General features: G+C 41.7%; 1 long non-coding RNA gene across 1 annotated transcript; it reads right to left on the reverse strand.

Moving 5' to 3' along the window:
• Window positions 1–657: 657 nt before the first annotated feature.
• LOC148684731 (uncharacterized) lies at window positions 658–18,477 on the reverse strand. Its single transcript, XR_015951324.1, has 3 exons — window positions 18,339–18,477; window positions 5,310–5,410; window positions 658–1,982 (listed from the first exon to the last, which is right to left on the reverse strand). It is a non-coding gene; the product is annotated as an uncharacterized LOC148684731 (long non-coding RNA).
• Window positions 18,478–19,725: the final 1,248 nt, after the last annotated feature.

Genomic DNA, 19,725 nt, shown 5'->3' on the forward strand with positions numbered 1-19,725 from the left:
CTTGATCAGCACTGATCACCACTGCTTGAGGGGGAACAGACTGGATTCAGCCCCACTTCTGAAATTGGTGTGGTCAGAACTGATTTTGCTAGGAAGCTTGTGAATGGGCAGAGCTTCTTGTTGTATACATGGATCTCTAGACTAGTGTACAAGAGACTTAAGTATTTGCATGGTTTTCTTTGAAAACACTACATTCTGAACATCATGTGTTTCATCTGACAAAATGTTCAGTTCCTTATAATGGAGCAAACATTTTTTGTGCATACCCACCATCCCGGATCAAAAGTGTGCTATGCCAGCCTTTTGGGAGTACAGGCTGCTTTTATACTTTCACCAGCTTTCATTTGAGGGATTTCAGAATACATTATATGGGATTTCCACCAGGCAGTAATAAGACGAAGACCAGCATAGCACTAGAGCAGAGATGGGGCACCTGTGCCTCTCCAGATGCTGCATATCCTTTTTCCAGACAGGCATTTATACGTGTTTCTTTTTTTTCTTTTTTTGCCTGGACTTCTGCTAGAATTTCTCTTATGTCTAAAATATCATAATGGGCCACCCCAATCTCTGCCAAGCGGTAGGAAGAAATTCCAGGAGTTTTGGCACTTAACCAGGGTTTGTGTTTTCTTGGGGGAAATGATGCACAACAGACTGTGGTGTCTTTATGAAATAAGGTTTATTTTACACACATTTACAATCTGGGTGTTGATGGAGAGAATTCGCAGCATTTACATCTTGGGCTTGTCCTTCCCAGCAGCGCAGCATTGGATTCAGAAGCATCCGAAGCACCACCCCACTGTCTCTCTGTTCCAGCCTGCTCCAGCCAGCATGGCTGCTGCCCTTCACTCCCCACATGGAGTTCTTCCCACTTCCTCCTTCCCCTCTTCAGCAGCATTTGCAAGAAAAAAGCCTCCTGTTTAAAAGGACACCTTTCTTCCTGTGGTGACCTCACACCCCGTTACCCTGACAAGCTTCCCCTCCATGTTCGCATGACTTCTGTCTGGCTGATGGGTCTGGGTTTCCCCAGCCACTCCAACAGGAGATTAAAAATACATTAAAACATCAGTCATTAAAAAACTTCCCTAAACAGGGCTGCCTTCAGATGTCTTCTAAACATCAGATAATGCTACAATGTCTTAGCAATGGAACCAAGCCTGAAAGCAATTTCTTCTCATCATAGGTGACTAGATGCATAACTGCAATGTCCACTAGCAGTAATTCAGCCCAGAGCAGCCAAGTCCCAATAGTTGTGATGTGACTTAAAACATGCAAATATAGGCTTCCACCTTTTTGCTAGCTTTACATAGTCTTTAATCAAAGGGTGTCATCATGCACAAAGCAATACAGTGGTACCTCGGTTTATGAACACAATTGGTTCCGGAAGTCTGTTCATAAACTGAAGCGTTCATAAACTGAAGCGAACTTTTCCATTAAAAGTAATGGAAAGTGGATTAATCCGTTCCAGAGTACTTAAACTGAAGCGTTCATAAACTGAAGCGAACTTTCCCATTGAAAGTAATGGAAAGTGGATTAATCCGTTCCAGACGGGTCCGCGGAGTACTTAAACTGAAGCATTCATAAACTGAAGCATGGGTGTAATTGGTTCCGGAAGTCTGTTCATAAACTGAAGCGTTCATAAACCGAAGCGAACTTTCCCATTGAAAGTAATGGAAAATGAATTAATCCGTTCCAGATGGGTCCACGGTGTTCATAAACCGAAAATTCATAAACCGAGGTGTTCATAAACCGAGGTTCCACTGTATGTGGACTGGGGAAAAAGCTGGAGTAATTCAAGATAGGGAGGGGATGAGGATGCCTCAGCAAGAGTACCAAATCTTTTCATATGTTTTGTGATTTTCAAGTATCACACAGTACAGCTGTATAACAATTTCCTCCAGACCTTAGTTGACTTTTGCTGCCAAATCTACAAAGCGATCACTCATTTTCTGTCAGCTGGGATCTTGACCTCTGGTTCTTTGTTTCTGCAAGGATGCAATCATAAATTGCAATGTTTGTGTTAGGTCACAGATGTAACATGGTTTTGTGGACATTCAAGTGGTAGGAAGGAATAAGCACATGAAGCATGCAAATGATCAAAATAAACAAGTGTTCCAAACCAGAGGGTCATGAAGAACCTAAGATTTATTTAGACCAAGGCAATTTAGGCTACAATCCTAATTCCACTTACCTGGAGAGGAAGGCCCATTGATTCAATAGAACTTAGACATGGTTAAAATTTTGCTGTTAAACCATTACCCAACCATGTTTTAAAACATCAAGAAACAAACTAATTTGGAGTTCAGCCAATTATCTATTTTGAAATTCATATATATTTTTGAACAAGTATGCTTACTAACCAATTCCTATGACTCGGGGATGGGAAACGATCCGGCCAGGTTAGATCCTTATCTCCCCAACACCTCCACCCCCTAGTATGTGAAGTTTGACAGGTTGTGCTTCTTTGGAAGAACAGCATGAGATTTACTGTGTCGTATTCCATCAAAGAAAATATGTTCAAAATGTTTTACCGATGGTACCTCACACCTGCCAAACTCTCCAAAATGTATAAGAACATATCAGATCGATGTTGGAGGTGTGGGGAAGGGAGAGGAGATTTTATGCATATGTGGTGGGGATGCCGGATGGTTAGAGGTTTTTGGAATATAGTTTACGAAGAAATGAAAAAGATTCTGAGATTAGCATTCCAAAAAAGACCAGAGGCTTTCTTGTTGGGTATCCTGAATAGAGACCTACCTGTCAAATATAGGGAGATTTTCCTATATGCATCAGCTGCAGCCCGGTTATTAATAGCGGCCAGGTGGAAGGGGGACACGCTCCCAACACTCCAAGAGTGGCAAAGTAAATTGTCAGATATGGTAGAGCTGGCTCAGTTAACAGATAACTTAAGGGGAGTTACGAAACAGATGTTTACTAAAAAATGGGACATGCTTAGGAGATATCTGCAAGAGAGAAATGGATATTCTGTAATTTCCATGGCAGCCTTAGAATGACTGGCTTATAAAGTAATATTAGAACCTATAAGAACTATCGGTATGATCGGATTTATTGATGTACAAAAGAGATTATAAGAGGATGAAGAGAAAAGTATGTACTTCGCAAAAAAAGAAGAGTTACGCTATGGGAGGTGACAGGAAGTCATCAGGTTAATAATAATGAAAACAAATTTGTAGTCTGTTGTTTAATGATAATTTTTATTTTTGTGAGACGACAGCGGATTTATGTATTCTAGTTTGAAATATTTGTTCTGTTTGTTTTGTTGTAAAAATTAATAAAGATGGTTTTCCAGGGGGGGGGAAGGTTGTGTGGGGGTTTACAACATTTGAAATTGGTGCATGGTCTCAAGGTTTTGCTAGCTGCACAACATATAATGTAGGGCTTCATAAAAGCTGCACCTACTGAAATTCCTACACAACAGCAGTAGAGGAGGCAAACCCTCCTTTGCATACCTTAATGCAGGGGTAAAGGTAAAGGGTCCCCTGACCATTAGGTCCAGTTGTGACCGACTCTGGGGTTGCGGCGCTCATCTCGCTTTATTGGTCGAGGGAGCCGGCGTACAGCTTCCAGGTCATGTAGCCAGCATGACAAAGCCGCTTCTGGCGAACCAGAGCAGCACACGGAAACGCCGTTTACCTTCCTGCTGTAGCGATACCTATTTATCTACTTGCACTTTGACGAGTTTTCGAACTGCTAGGTTGGCAGGAGCTGGGACTGAGCAACGGGGTAGTGAACCTTTAAAGCCAGGTGGGCCAGATTGTTGTTTATCCCCACCCCTGTGGGCCAACTGATAGGTGGGCCCACCTGTCAGTCACAAGTCAGCTGGATGTCAGGCTCTTGGAAAGCGTCTAGCATAGAGCTGGCAAAGCCACTTTCTGCAGGAATCAGCAGTGTGATTGACTTCCCCATTGATTCAGTGAGAATTTCAAAGGATGATCGTGTTCCAATTAACATACGCATTACGTAAGTTCACCTTTATTGCAAACTGAATCAAATTTTGCCCAGCTGAATCTTTAATGCCTAAGGAGGATGGGGAACTTGTAGCACTTCTGACGTTAGACAGCAGTTCCCATCATGCCTGACTGCTGGCCATGCTGACTGAGGCTGCTAGGAGTTGGAGCTCATTAGCATCTAAAGGACCATTGGTTCCCCCTCCCTGCTATAAAAAAAAGTGAAGGTGAATAGATGCCCCCAGTGATGATAAACCTCTTGGTAGAAAACCTGAATTTCCAAGTCACACAGCAAAGGAAATGGGCATCTTTCTCTCGGGGGTCCCTGTACCAGCAGCAATGCTTAGTAGGTACAGCCTCACTTCTATTTTCTCAGGATGGATAATTTTGTGAAGTGATACCATTTTTTTGCTCCTGGCAAAACAACGTCCTAGTTTAATCCATTCCTGAGTTTCATGCAATAACAGAGTAAAAACTAGTTCATATAGTCTCAAAAGGTTTCAGATAAATTAATCAGCAGCCACCATAACTCAATCAAAGTAGTTGCTATTTTTTTTAGCAAGTAGCAAAGTCTTGAGATACCTGTGGCTTCCCCTGTAGACTCGCAAGACAGAAAAGCTAGACATTCTGCTGGCAGGATGAGGTACTGCAGGTGACTCCAGAATATTTGCAACTTCACATCACTACAATTTTCCAGCACAGCCAGGATAACAAATGATCAATTTGTCAAAAATGTAAGAAGCTATGGTGTTAGGTCAGTGGTATTTTCTGTGTGGCTACTGGGATTTGAAAAGGACCCTTTACAGGAAGAGTCTTTACAGAGTAGCCAAATAGCTAAGGTATACCAATGCAGGTTTGCCCACTCCCTGATTTTCATTTTCTTTAGACATTAAGAATCAAAAGTATACAAAGATTCCTGAAAAGTCAAATATTAATGTTTTCTTCCAGACTTCTGAGGCAGATAACATTATCTTCACTAAGTAAGTGTGCAGGCATATTTTATTGCATGCATAATTTTATTTAAAAAAATGCATTTTAATTGTTATATCACATTCAACTAAAAAACAAAACAAGTGAGAGTCAGAAAGTGCATTTTTAAAAAATAATAATAAACACTACTATTTGATTTACATTTCATTAGTTTAAACTGCACTTAGCTACCAGCATTCATACACTCCCATAGGGATAAATAAGTGCTTGTCAAGGCCAGGGAATCCGGAGGTGAAAAAAGAAAGATAATGCTCAGAATACCTTACACAGTTTCCTAGTTTTCACTCTCAGTGTTAACGTTTAGGTGACTATTAAAAGCTCACACTTGAAGGCTGCTATCCTATACATACTTACCTGGAAGTATGTCCGATTTAACATACCGGTAGTGTTACAAAGGTTGCATGCAATGTCTAATTTCTGCCGAGATTCGAGGCGTCTTACCCAGGGTCATGTTTCTGTAGGGAATCAAGATGTGGTGGAGACTGTCGTGACTTTATGATATAGTTTATTTTTCACATATTTACACCAGAAGCTTTCAATGGAGGGAGTGCAGCATTTATAGCATTCACATCTCAATAGGGGCTTGTTCACCCAGTAGTATAGCACTGGATACCCAAGGCATCTCAAATGCCATCTTCGTGGCTTTGTCTCAGCCTGACAAGATGGATCTGATCTTCAGCTCCCGCATGGAGTTCTGCCTACTTCCTCCTCCTTCCCAGAAAAAACTTTGCCAAGCAACTCCTCTTCTGTCTGCTTCCCCCCTCCCTCATTCCCACTATTCCAAGTCTACTTTTAAAAGGTGACAATTTTCCCTGTATCATTTGCTTAGCGTAACTTTCACAACCTCTATTGGCAAAGACACAATGATTTATCTGTGATGGACCATCCACACCTCATCCCAGGTGAGGCTGTGGCCTGGAAAGGAAGCTTAAGCTGTATTTTCCCCACTGGCCTGGGATCTTCTCTTTAATACTCCAAATATTACGTAAATTCTACCATTTTTATAATATCTAACATTCACCAACCCTAGTAGTTATGGGTGCCCCTGCACTCCTAAACTGTTACCACCGATAGGTAGCAATAGTGAGCCTTCTGAGTAAACATGGATTAACAGACTAGAATCACACAGCCAACCCTCTTTTATGGAGATCCAGCCAAGATTTCAAGCCCTGATGCAATCTAGCAGTTTGCCCACATATCTTTAGCTTGCTTTTATACCATATTACCTGAACCAGAATTACCATTTACTTTCCAGATGAAAAATTAACAGTTTGTGCTCTGCTTGTCATACAATGAAAGGACATAGAATTGTTCACAGACCTATGTAAAAACAAAAACAAACAGGTACTGAAGCGGAAAGAAAGCACTTTTTAAATTAGTATTACTAATGAAAACATCTCCAAAACAGACCTATGAAATAAATACCACCCCCCTACAATGAGGATAATATACCTCAATGAAGTTACAGGGGGAATTCTAGAGTTCCCAGCTGAATACATAGCACATGCTTCCTGTATAGCATGTATGCCTCACTGCTTTCTTTCACCTCAGGATGAGATGCACCACAAGGACATTGCTATATTAGTACATCTTTCCAAGCACACCCCTCAAAATCATTATTTCCATATGGTGAGGGTGAGCCTTTGTTTTCTGAAGTGCCTGGAGTAGATCCTACTCTCCTAAAATGCACATTGAACAAACAGTTAAGAAGCAAGTGGTACATACTCCTCCCTAGAAGTAACTTTGCTCTTCATGAACATGGGTGGAGTAAGCACAAAGGGCCTTTATAAGGAAGTCTGTGCTCATGAGAACATAGTCTGGATATTGCATAGTCTGGTTGTTGCTTAAGCAGAGGTCTTCTCATCCAGTGTTATGTTTTATCCAGAAAAGAAACCACAATAATGAAAATAATGTGAGAGTAAGCAACAAAAAAATAATTATTTGTAGAATAATTACAATTTATTTGATCTGCATCACTTAAATGAAACAAATTGGACACAAAATATATACTGAATCTGCAAGTCCATATTATCAGGGATTGACTGTGGTTTTCTTCTGGACTGCCTTGCCAGGATGGGGCTAGGGAGCACAATGTTGCAGTGGTTCTGGTGTCATCAGAATGCTAATGATATCCAACTCTTTCTTGTCAATTAGATTTTAGGGAGGCAATGGAGCTCCTGAACTGTTGTCTGTCAGTGATTGACTAGATGTAAACTAACAAGATAAAACGTAATCCAGATAAGACAGAAGTGCTTTAGGTCAGTAGGAAAGCTGATCTGGGATTAGGTGTACAATCTGTTCTGGACAGGGTTGCTCTCCTCTTGAAGGATCCAGTTCACATCTTGGGAATGGGCCTAGATCTAGTCTTGTTTATGGATGATCCATTGACCACTGTAGCCAAGAGTATATTTGCTCAGCTTCCGCTAATGCACCAGCTGCCCACTTTTGCTGGAGATGACAGATCTGGCTACTACCAGGCAGACTGGATTAGTACCACACAGTACCTTTGAAAAGTATTCATAAACTTCAAGTACTTTGAAATACTCCAATTAGAGTGGCAATGAGGGCTGGTTTTTCAGAGTACAATACTTCAATATTATACTCCCAAGATTGGCTTCTGATCCATTTCTGGGCTTAATTCAAAATGATGGTCACAACCAGCACAAAGGAAGGATGGTAACTCAGTGGTAGAGTGTTGCATACAGAAGGTCCTAAGTTCAATTTCCCATCATCTCCAGGTGTCCTGAAGCACATTCCCAGCTGGGAGTGTCCTGTCTGAAACTTGGAAAGTCATGGCCATTTAGTGTGGGCAATACAGAGCTACATGGGCCATTGTTCTGAGTAAGTGTTAAGACAGCTTCCTGTGTCCCTAACCTTTGAATCCCTAAATGGGCTGCAAACAGGATTTTCAAAAGACCTAATTCTCCCACATGATTCTGCCCACCCATTTAGATCTTTGAAGGTGGCCTTGCTTCGCATCCCTCTGCCAGCAGAGACACACTTGGTGGGTATATGGGACAGGGTCTTCTTGGCTGTAGCATTAAGACTGGGGTGTGTGTGTGGAGTGAGTGAACCAGGTCTGGTTTTAAATGATAGAAAAGCAGTAACTAATTATAGAATGATCTAACTAGAAAGCAGGTAAAGAATCCACTCTAGCACCTAAATTAAGCAAGAACACACTATGTTGAGTTAAAGTATACCCGACAAATATATTTGTACTTGTCAGTTTAATCTGTTAAGGATAATTTGCTCAATCATGTTGAATTCCCAATGTTTAAGTGTTTTTAGTCCCATCTATAAGTGAGAACAATCTGTTTGTTGTTTATATATACGTGTGTGTGTTTGTGTGTGTGTGTGTGTGTGTATGCATAGTGTTGACCCTTCTGCCGGAAAAGTAATTAAGTATTATACTTGTTTCAGGATTAATTCCTCATGAGGCTGTTTCTGTTCTTGTTTAATTTTATTACGGTAGCCAATATGAAACATGAAGGACGTCTTGCTATTTCAGCGTAATGTTTTCAGTCTTGTAATTTCCCAAATGGGGATGTAGCAGATGTAAGTGAAGGCAGTTAGCGGATGGACAGACTCGACCACGTCTGGAAATGGTACACCCACACCTGACAGGGGATTTGTTTCCTCAAAGCAGTGATCTGCATAAGGACTCCTGCTGGCAGCCATCCAGGTGTAGATAAGGTTCCAAATGCTGAAGAGGAGAACCTGCTGTAAAAATGACACAGTTCTGCACAATTCCCAGTTAAATCAATAGGAACTCCATGAGAATAATGTACATTTTGTTGGCATCCGTCTGTCTCAAGACAACGGAGTGCATGTCCACGAGTGAAGTCAAACCGCTGCATTAGCAGCACCAAAATGACCTCCCCAGGATGCAAGCCTGAGCAGTGTGTATGGAAGTCACGGGCTGCCCAGACAATAAGACCCTAGACCAGACATCCCCAAACTTCGGCCCTCCAGATGTTTTGGACTACAATTCCCCTCTTCCCCAACCACTGGTCTTGTTAGCTAGGGATCATGGGAGTTGTAGGCCAAAACATCTGGAGGGCCGTAGTTTGGGAATGCCTGCCCTAGACCCTCTTCCTGGAATACATTTGGCACCAGCTTGGCTGCAGGAGTTACCAGAAGGAGGAGTACAAGGCACCATCCAGCCGGCATAGGAACTCCACTCTGGATTTGTGTAGGGTTTATTCCTTAGCCTTTTATTCTGAAGATATGCCGCAAGACAGTAGAGGTTTAGGATGAGTTTTCCTTCCCCTAGATGCGCTACCTTCCAAGGTGGGTGAGTCCCATCTGCGCCTCACTTCCCTCTACAACCCATGCAGAAACCATCTTCTTGAGCATTGGACTCACTATTGGTCTCATCTACTCAATCCACTGGAGCCTGTCTTTGTAAGCAGGGGAAGTCTCTGAGGGTTTGAGACCCATCAGCTGCAAAAATCAAAGGCTCACCTCGAAATCAGTGTATCTTACTTCCAGGTAACTATGTGATTCGGCTTTTATGTTATTGTTTAGCTATTTTACTTGTCCTGTCTAGAAAATATGAAAACTACCGGTACACAAAGTATACACATTTTGTATACTCTAAACAAAACAAAAATTATATTTCTGGTTTAGGGTTTTTTGTGACTGTGAATTGGCAGTACAGCAACAAAATCTGTTCCAGGAACAAAATAGGTTTCACAACCTCTGGAACTTCAGGGATTCTGTTCAGGTATGGTTGAGGTTTGCCTGGGTTGGCTGCCTGTGTATCATGAATATAACAGAATGTGTGGGGTCCTGTACCCTAATTTAATTAATTCAATATTTGCAAAACACATTTTACCTCTCCAATCATATTTTTTAAATAATGTTTTAAAGACAAAAGCATGTAAGTGTGCAGTTATCAAGTCAGCTTTGATGCCCAGTAGTTTGCATTCTAACTTTGATGGAAATAAGGTTGGGTTTTTGAAAATTGCCTTTGCTACACCTGTTGTTGACAGTATACCCTTGTCCTGCCATTAACTATTCAGGCCAATTTTACAAAGCAAAAACAGTTTGTAGAAGCAGCTGGATATTCATGAAATAAACATATTTTGCAGTAATTATTTTAATTAATGTTAAACTTTGTCTTACTACTGAGTCTTTTGGTGTTACCCGACACCCCTTGAAGTTCTGTGGTGGAGTGCATCCAAGACTGCCTCTCTAGGGCACAGTCTCACCATATTGTCTTGGAATGAGACAAAGGTTTTCTCATGCTCTAGGGTTTATTTTTAAAACACTCTCCTGCCTGCAGAAATAATGAACTCAGACAGCTCCATCTGCATTGGATATATTATCAGCAAAATTCTGTCTCATTATAAAATTGGGCAAGAGCATAACTGGTGCAACATCCCAGAGGGAGAGATTCTCAATAACTCACACTGTCTTCATTCTAGGTCTGGGTCCTAGGCCAGCTAAGGGGGAAAGGAGAATATTTCCTTCAATAAATGTTCCACCTTCTTATGTTCTTACTGCTGGTCCTGCTTCTGCTCTTTCTGTTGTTGTGGGCTTGGAGGACATATACCATACCAATAAAGGTCCTTGGGATGCTGATTACAATATAGAATCTATATTGAGTCTATACCTGAAGGAACGTCTCCACCCCCATCGTCCAGCCCAGACACTGAGGTCCAGCTCCGAGGGCCTTCTGGAGGTTTCCTCACTGCGAGAAGTGAAGCTACAGAAAACTAGGCAGAGGGCCTTCTCGGTAGTGGCACCTGCCCTGTGGAATGCCCTCCCATCAGATGTCAAGGAAATAACTACCTGACTTTTAGACGACGTCTGAAGGCAGCCCTGTTTAGCGGAGTTTTTAATATTTGATGTGGCTTTTTATTATTATTCTCTTGGGAGCCACCCAGAGTGGCTAGGGAAATCCAGACAGATGGGCGAGGTATAAGTAATAAATAATAATAATAATAATAATAATAATAATAATAATAATAATAAACTGTAGATTTGGATGGATTTCAAAGAACAACAATGGCAACAACACCAAAACCAATCTATATGAAAGGGTCACATTATTAACACTGCCTGGCACCTTACATTTTAAATTACAGTATATTGGAAAGAGAGGGGCTTTCTCAGTTGCCACGTGCAATTCTGGTTCCTCTACTCACTGCTCCACTTTGAAATATGGTTTATAACCTTAAAGCCTTTTTTCTGTATTATTTCCTGCCTGTTTTGCATTTTCTGGATATTTTATACTATTTTTAGATGGTAGAGGGATGATATGTTTAGTGGGTAAGAGGGACCAGGGTTCACAATTATGAGTGTAGCAGTCTGAAGGAGATGGTAGTAAAAGGTTAGGCTCTTCCAGGGGAGCAAAAGTTAAGAATGTAAGAGAATCTCCCTTTCCAATTCTTCTCCCAACCTATGGTGACTTCCCACCTAGCCTACTGTTGAATGCCTGGTCAGTAAATGGACCTTGGCCAACCAGGGCTTGATCTTGAATTAGGATGCTAATCCGTGTGATGGAGACACTTGGATCAAGTAGGAGCAGTTCACTTTGTGTGCCTGCTCACTTGTTGAGAACTTTGGAGGGGGCACTGTTCTGTATCCTACCATTAGGCTGGTGGGTATGTGAGACTAGACTTTCTCCATGGTGACTTTGGAATTGCATTCCTTAGGAAACACATTTGATTTATTCATTGTCCTCCTTGTGGCAGATGTTAAACCTTTTATGAAAACTGAGCCTGTTGCTGCTGACCTCTTGGTGTCGTGCATTTTCAGTCTTTTTAAAATCTGTGCTGGTAGCAGTATATTAAAATACAACATAAATTCATTTGGCATGATTTGTATTTTACTATGCAATCTGTATTTTAATTTTTGTTAGGCGCTTCAGGTACCTTTGCCTAAAAAGTGGTATAGAAATAAACTATGACATGACATAATATGTGAAAATGTGGGGAAAAGACAGTGACCAATCAGCTCTTTCACTCAGTTTCTCATTTTCCAAACATTTAACAACTTCCATTTCTTTTGAGACATAAATTATTTGAATTCTTGACTAGGCTCCTTTATGGTTTCATTTAGCACACCTGCTGATCATGGCAGTTGCTAATTATTATCACTATGTAATTTTTGTTGCTAAGTGGCTCATAGGTTTTTCCAAGACTTTCTCTACCTTGGCTTTTCTGCCCACCAGTCAGAGTTATCACTTCTTCTTCTTTTTTGTTTAAAGGAAAAACTTGCCCTGCTCCTATGGTTTTAACTACAAAAAGGTAAAGGTAAAGGGGCCCCTGACCATCAGGTCCAGTCGTGTCCGACTCTGGGGTTGCGGCACTCATCTCGCTCTATAGACCGAGGGAGCCGGCGTTTGTCCGCAGACAGCTTCCGGGTCATGTGGCCAGCATGGCAAAGCTGCTTCTGGCGAACCAGAGCAGCGCATGGAAACGCCGTTTACCTTCCCGCTGTCGCAGTACCTATTTATCTACTTGCACTTTGATGTGCTTTCGAACTGCTAGGTTGGCAGGAGCTGGGACCGAGCAACGGGAGCTCACCCCGCTGCAGGGATTCGAACCGCCGACCTTCTGATCAGCAAGCCCTAGACTCTGTGGATTTGCCCACAGCGCCACCTGGGTCCCCTGCTCCTATGGTTTTAACTACAAGCCCATATACAAAAAATCACCAAACAGCTGAGTTTTTTCAGGTATCCTTCTACTTATCTCCATTCCATACCTTTTAAAGCTTTACTTACACGTGAACATTTTAAGGAAAGAAGCATTATCTAATCCCTGCGGCTTTCATCCAAAGAGCTCCTAGGAGTGTGGGAGGAAGAGGTTTACCATTTCCTGCTGATTCTCCCCATCACCCTTCAGTTACAGCCTGTGTCATGCTGTTCAGGAGGGTATACCAACCCAGGGAACAGATTTCAGCAGGCGTAATGAGTTGAAGCAGGAAAGGGAGCAGCAAAAGCTCTTTGCATGAGCAGAATTCCTCTTGCTGTTCTTTGGATAGTAGTGTGTGCTGGGCTGTTGTCAAAGCATGTGAGCGAAAAAAAATGCCAGTCCTCCTGCCAGTTAAACTAATCCAGCAAAGGGTTTTCTAAAATGCCTGGAAAATATTTTTTTCTGAAATCAACTGGCAATACTTCATCTGCTAAGCCTTAGCCTAACAATGTTCATTGTTCTTGGAGTATTTGATTAAAGATACACCTGCAACTACAACCCTGAGAGTGAGCCCCAATGTCTTCAATGAGTGTCTCACTTCTAAGTAGACACATATAGGATTATTCTGTGTGTCAATGAAGTTTCACCCAAATGCTCTTCATATATATTTTATACTAGCAGTCTCATACCTATCGTTGCTTGGACACTCTAAGAAACCACAAAATCAGTGAAGTTTTGAAATAAGTGGTTAAAATCAATTCAGATTTGGAAGATTCACTTCCATAGCTGTCAAGTTTTCCTTTTTCTCGTGAGGAAGCCTATTCAGCATAAGGGAATTTCCCTTCAAAAAAAGGGAGAACTTGACAGCATAGCTGCCAAGTTATCCCTTTTTTACAGGGATTTTCCCTTATGCTGAATAGGCTTCCTCGCGAGAAAAGCGAAAACTTGGCAGCTATGCTTGACAGCTATGTTCGCCATCTTAATTCAAGATGAAAGCACAGAGGTTCTCTTAAAGCAGCAAAGTAACCTTTGAACCAACTTCTCTCTCTTCCTTTAAAGGGGGAGGGAGCTTGGTTCAAATGGTGCTTAAAGGCAGTCTCTGTGCTTCCATTGGAAGCACGGAGACTGACTTACAGTGACAAAGCATCCTTTGAAGCAACCTCTTTCCCAGCCTCCACCCCAAGGGAAGAGGCTATTTCAAACAGCACTTTGCTCTGCTTCTTCTTTAAGCAGGTAGGCAGTAGCATTGGTGCCACCCCATTCCCTGCTGAAAGGAGAAGACAAATGACTTTAATCTTTGCTCATCAGCTGAAAAGCGGAGATTAGATCCTGCTGCCTAGGCAGCAGGATCCTGTTCTCTGCTGGGAGCACTGCCAACTCCTGATTAAACCCTGTCCTCCTGCCCATCAGCAGTGACACCAGCTGGTGGGTGGGTAGGTGTGGGGCATTTTGGGGGGTGAAATAGCCTGGTGGACCAAAGTGGAACCCCTGGTTGGTCAAGTTGAACCGTGGGCCAAAGATTACCCACCCCTGCAAGTTAGAACTTATATGATCCCGTTTTAAAATAGCCACATTAGTTACCTGTTTGTTTCTAGGACCTATTTGAGGTCCTCACATTAGTGTCTAAAAGTCCTGAATGACAGGTTCCAAACATGTGAAAGACTGTCTCCATCTCGACCAATACTCCTGGGTGTTAAGATATGCACAGGGGGTTCTATTATTGGTAGTTCTGTGCCATCCTCAGAAGTGGTACTCCCTCTCCACAGAGGTGCTTCACTATACAGCTTTCACTATATGTTGAAGACACACTTCTTTACCCTGGATTTTGACATCCAAGGTATATTGTTTTGTGGGACCCACCTCTTTTGCTGAATGAACAGCATCTAAAAGTGATCTATATGTAATAATTCACAAATAGTGCAAATCTCTCTGTTGCAGTTTGTGCAAGAAGTGTGATTGTTGTGAACAGCTGAGCTGTGCCACAGTACAATACCCAAGGCCCAGAGCTCAAACAACACTCCCACAACATTATTTAATATCAATACTGTTGTAACCTTACTGAACCCAAGGGAACATAATGTTTTATATATACAATTAAAAATTAGACTGTTACTCTGAAAGCACAGTTCACTTCTTTTAAGTAATGTTCAGTGCATGGTGCAAAATATATGCTTTATAAATTATAAATAGCAAATATAAACAAAGGAAGAAAGAAGTAGGCATTTTCCAGGCACATTATACTTTTTAAGACTATTAGCAACAGCTAAAATAAACTGCTTGCTGTTCATGAAATTTCTGCTGGATCCTGCTTCTCGCTTGCCAATAATATTAATGTCAAAACATTCAAGCATTCTTGTAAAATACAGTCTTTTAAATGTTTGATCATCAATAATGTTTGCATTGCTTGTTATTAAATGGGATCTTTGGTGATAGGAATATTATTTGTCTGTAAGAGATCATGTAGGCATGAGTAATATTGGGCAGTAGTTCATTTAACTATTATATTAGTGTCTTCCTTGACAGCATTTACGGAGTTCCAAGCGCCCTCCCATTTAATTACCAGTCAAGACCAGTTCTATTTAGGTGGAGAGAGAGAACCAGAAGAGCAGCTTTCAGACTAATAATAGCAGATCAGCATTTTACCACATTTATATTCATCCCTCCTTGCTCATTTCAGAAGCTCCAGAAACCATGGAACCCTATACTTTCTATAGACACAGGAGATGGAAAGTCCTGGTTAAAGGAGCCATGTAGTCTGACAAGCCATACTGAAGAGATGTTACTATATCTTTGCTATTTTACAGAGGATGGAATGAATCCAGAGCCAAGTGAATGACAGAAGTAGTAACTTACATCTGTTCCATGCATCCCAACATATTAGCTACCTTAATTTCCATGGTCCTCCCTGACTGCTCACCCTAAGGCTTTTAGTACTGTACTGGCGTAAATACGGTAGATAGGTCTTCTTACAAATGTTGTTGACTTTCAAAAGTACTGTTGTGTTTGTGTTTTTTAATTCACCAGATGCACACCTCAATCAATAGTACAGAAGGGAGTGAGGCCATCTGGGCAATGGGTTGTGTCAGAGATGAAGTAGAATTTCGTAATGCCAGTGGATAATTTAAGAGGTGTAGTAATTACCGTAGTTGCACATGGAGCTCCCTGTACATTAAGGATAATGAAAAAAGCTATTTAAGCTTCACTGAATGCAGGAGTAATTAGACTTCCAAATTTATTTAATGATGCTTGGCATCACACTGCAAGAAGAACGTGTGTGCATCTTGGAACATGGAAATCCCTTCAGTGAAAGAACTGGTGCTGCCTGAGGCTTTGTTGTTCCTTCATCATCTATACTTCAAACTTAGAGTGCAGATAAAACACCATGAGGATGATAAAACATAACAAATATATTTCTTTAGAATGTAAACAGGCTTCCAAAATACTCACCTGTTAACTGCTTTTTTTGGCACACCCTGACTATAATGCTAAAACAAATTTCCATTGATGGCAGATCTTAATATAAAGTAATTAATCTCAACACTTAAACCTGAAGCATATGAATCACAATAAAGGCAGCACCTCTGAGTACATGCAGAGTGATTTTCACCTCTGAGTAATCACAGCCATATGACACATATCTGGGATTAGTGAAGGATTTTCAGGTTAAATGTTTTGAATTCTATGTCAAGATTCAGATCAAGCACACCCCACACTACAAATTAAGCATATCTAAAAGGCTACTTAGATCTAGCGGTGGCATCAGGGAAAAAACTCTTTTTTTTCTCCTGCCACAATCTGCCAATCACAATCTGATCAAATGCTCATATCTAGATTAACCAATTTGTATGGTCCTAAAGAAAAATGGAAAGCACAACATGGGAAGTTGTCTTTTACCAGGTCTCACTCCATGTCACAAAAAGTAGGATGTATGGAATGCTTTCAAAATAACTTTTCAGATTGCCTGTACTGTATTGTTTCAAGACACACAATGGAAACAGTAATTAAAGCAAACAGGGTATCTGGATACAACATTTCACTGTCAAATGAGGAGAAGCTGGCAAGTGTTTACTGTATAAGGCAACACACATTTGCTGCTTTTCTTTTATATTCTTTTCCCTATTCCTTGGCTTTTCCTTGCTGTATTTTTGCTATACTGCATTTACAGTATTTCACCTTTTCTTCTTCACCAATTTATCCCTTGCTCCCCCTCCAATGAATTTCCCTTGATAGCTTTGTTAGACCACACATAAATGACCGATTCAAACTAGTTTAAAATTGGTTTACTGTTACAGCTTCTTCCAAAGAACCATGGGAACTGTGGTTCAGTGCAACACTGGGACTCCTTTGATACAGAACAATCCTGTGGTGTTTACTTAGTTTCCGTTGTATTTAATGGGGTTAGGAATAGCCAACATGATGCTTTTCCATATGTTTTGGGACTACAACTCCCATCATCCCTGACCAATTACCATGTTGGCAGGGGCTGATGGGAGCTGTAATCTAACAACACATCACATTGCTTACTCCTTGTTTCCAGGCAAGGCAAGCTTGAAGATAATAAGTATAAACTAACCATGTCACAAAAGTACTGACCACACCAATATACTGTATGATGGGTCATATTTGGCAGTCACAAAAGTTGTCTTTTACCAGGTAGATTGCTTGCAGGGAAGGAATTGTTACTTGCCCTGAACAAGTTTTGCAAATAATTATTTGCAAGGATGATCTAAACTTACCCTGGAAATCCATTTATGTATATGTCTTCCTTACAACATTTTAATATGGTTATGAAAATACTAAAATTCTTGAATTTTAAATACCTGCTCCCTTTCCCTTCACTCACAAGCAGAAGCAGCAACAGCAGCAGCAGCAGCAGCAAAAACAAGCAGAATTGAATCTGTCAATTTGCAGAAAAACTTGCAAGGAAAAAAAGGTCCACTGGCAACAGACAAGTATCCAACAGAGAGTTCTAAATATAGATCACTCAAAGACAAGATGAATGGAACAGATCACAGGAATTTAACACCATAATCCTATTAAATAGCTATGCTTGAAACTGCTACCTTGCAACCCTACAAAGGACTTTACTCTGACATATTTATTAGGCTACACTGCTCCCTTTGAGAAAGCCCCCCCCTAATTCTGTAATAGTTGTTTTTCTTGGTATTACTTTTAAAAATGCCTCAAGGGAGGCAGAACCACTGCCTCCTTGGTGTAAACTCAATTCGCTATTACAGTATCTCTGTATGGACTAGCTGGTGCGACTATTTCAAGGGATTTACTACTGTACTGTACATTCAAACGTGGGATAGGCGATTCTAAGAACGCAGGTTCCGCGTGATTACTTTTCAAACGCATATTTCACTCTTAAAATATACAGTACCACTAAAACGTGTATAAAACGTGCTTGCGTGTCTCTTCATACAATGGATCTGTACTTTCCCGCAGCGATGTTAACTCACAGCTCCGCCCCGCAAAAGTTATGGGTTCCCGAATAGTTGTATTCAGCAATTGTAACAACTCCATTTATGTTTTAATTTAATATTCCCCACCCCGATTTTTCACACCCGCCTCCCAGAAAATATGGGAACATCTGACGACGAGCCTGAGGAAACTTGGAGGTGGGTCGTGTAAAACACTAGCGAAGCCATACATGTCTGCAAACTACTGAACTAAGCAGAGGCGAAGAAGCCCGGCAGGAGATAAAGTTGAAGGTACTTAGGGAATTCAAATTACTCACCTGTCAATAACAATTTTCTTCGCTGGTGCATAAAACCCCAACATGGACAGCTGCATGTAAATCGCTTTGCAAATGTGTCCCTGATGTCAACATGCTAAGCTGGAGCCTCAATCTTCTGGTGATCGGATTAAGAGTCACTGCCAGGAGTTTTTCTAAACGTGTCGGTCACTCTGTCTCTTCCCGCAGTCTTTCCCGGACCATATTTGGAACAAGATCTATCGCCGGAAATATTGCTTATTGTTGTGGTTTTCTCCAGCACCGCCTCCCCCCTCGTTTTCGCGACAAAGGCTTACGAAAGAGTGGCTGGCCTTCTAAAAAGCAGCCGGCGGCGCGGAGAAATTTTGCTTTAGGTCATCCGACCGTTACAATAAAATTTCAGGAAACCGCGTTTCGTCGGACGGTCCCGGAGGGGAGGCTCTCAGTTCAGCTACTCCCAATTTTGCCGTGTGCGAACAAACTTCGGTTTCGTTTTCTGGAGGGAAAAGCACCCTCCTGGTTGTAAAAGTCACCCTTTTGGTAAAAGCGAGGAGCTTTGGAAATCTTCGGAATTTTGAGACAGGATAGCGTGAGAAGTGCTGCTTTTGGTTTCTTGCTGGAGATCAGCGAGCGTCTGCCCGGAAAAGAAAGTTTGCTGCTTTCTCGTTTGCCTCGGCGTTTTGCAGCCCCTCTTGGAAAGAAACGAGCCTGGGTTTCCCCGCTTTGCAACAGCGTCTTGGCAGGCAGTGAGGAGCGACCGCTCTGTTTCCCCAAAACTTTCCACCGCTGTGTCACCCACGCGCATCAGGAAGCTGCGATGGGAAAGGAGGTGGGGTGAGACGCTGCTCAAGTCCCTCTTGGCGAGAAATGCATTGTCATCCCAACAGCTAGGATAGCCTGGAGTCGCAAATGCCTGATTTTTCTTTTTAACCTGATAAAAATGCGGGAAGGAACCCCCAACTCTTTGCGCTTGGTTCAATAGAAGCCGAGGTAGGATGAGTGCAGTAGTATTTTTACATTTGAGGTGCGAGCAGGGTCTCTTGAGATAACGGCATAGATTATGGGGCGGGGGGAGTGTGATCCTCAGTGGATCCCTTCTTGATCTTGTCGCTCTGGTGCGAGTTAAGTAGATTTGGGACCGAGAGACCTACTTTTCCGTGTGCATCTGAAGAGGGGCTGTGTTGCATGTCAGGGCATTGCAGGCCCCTTTCTTCCCCAAAAATACTTGGATTGGGTTTTTGTGTTTTAGAAAAAAAGAAGTGGGGCCCGGAGAGTGTCCTGTACAGAGGGAGCTCCACGGAGTGTGAGGATTTTATCCTTGGGGCCAAGCTTTGTTCTCTAGAGAGCTCGTCATTTGTGGCTTGTTCTCAGCATGCTCTTGCTCTCATTGTGAAAAGATATCTATCCATAT

Source organism: Zootoca vivipara, chromosome 8 (genome assembly GCF_965207765.1).
Source record: "Zootoca vivipara chromosome 8, rZooViv2.hap1.1, whole genome shotgun sequence".
NCBI classification, from domain to species: Eukaryota; Metazoa; Chordata; class Lepidosauria; order Squamata; family Lacertidae; genus Zootoca; species Zootoca vivipara.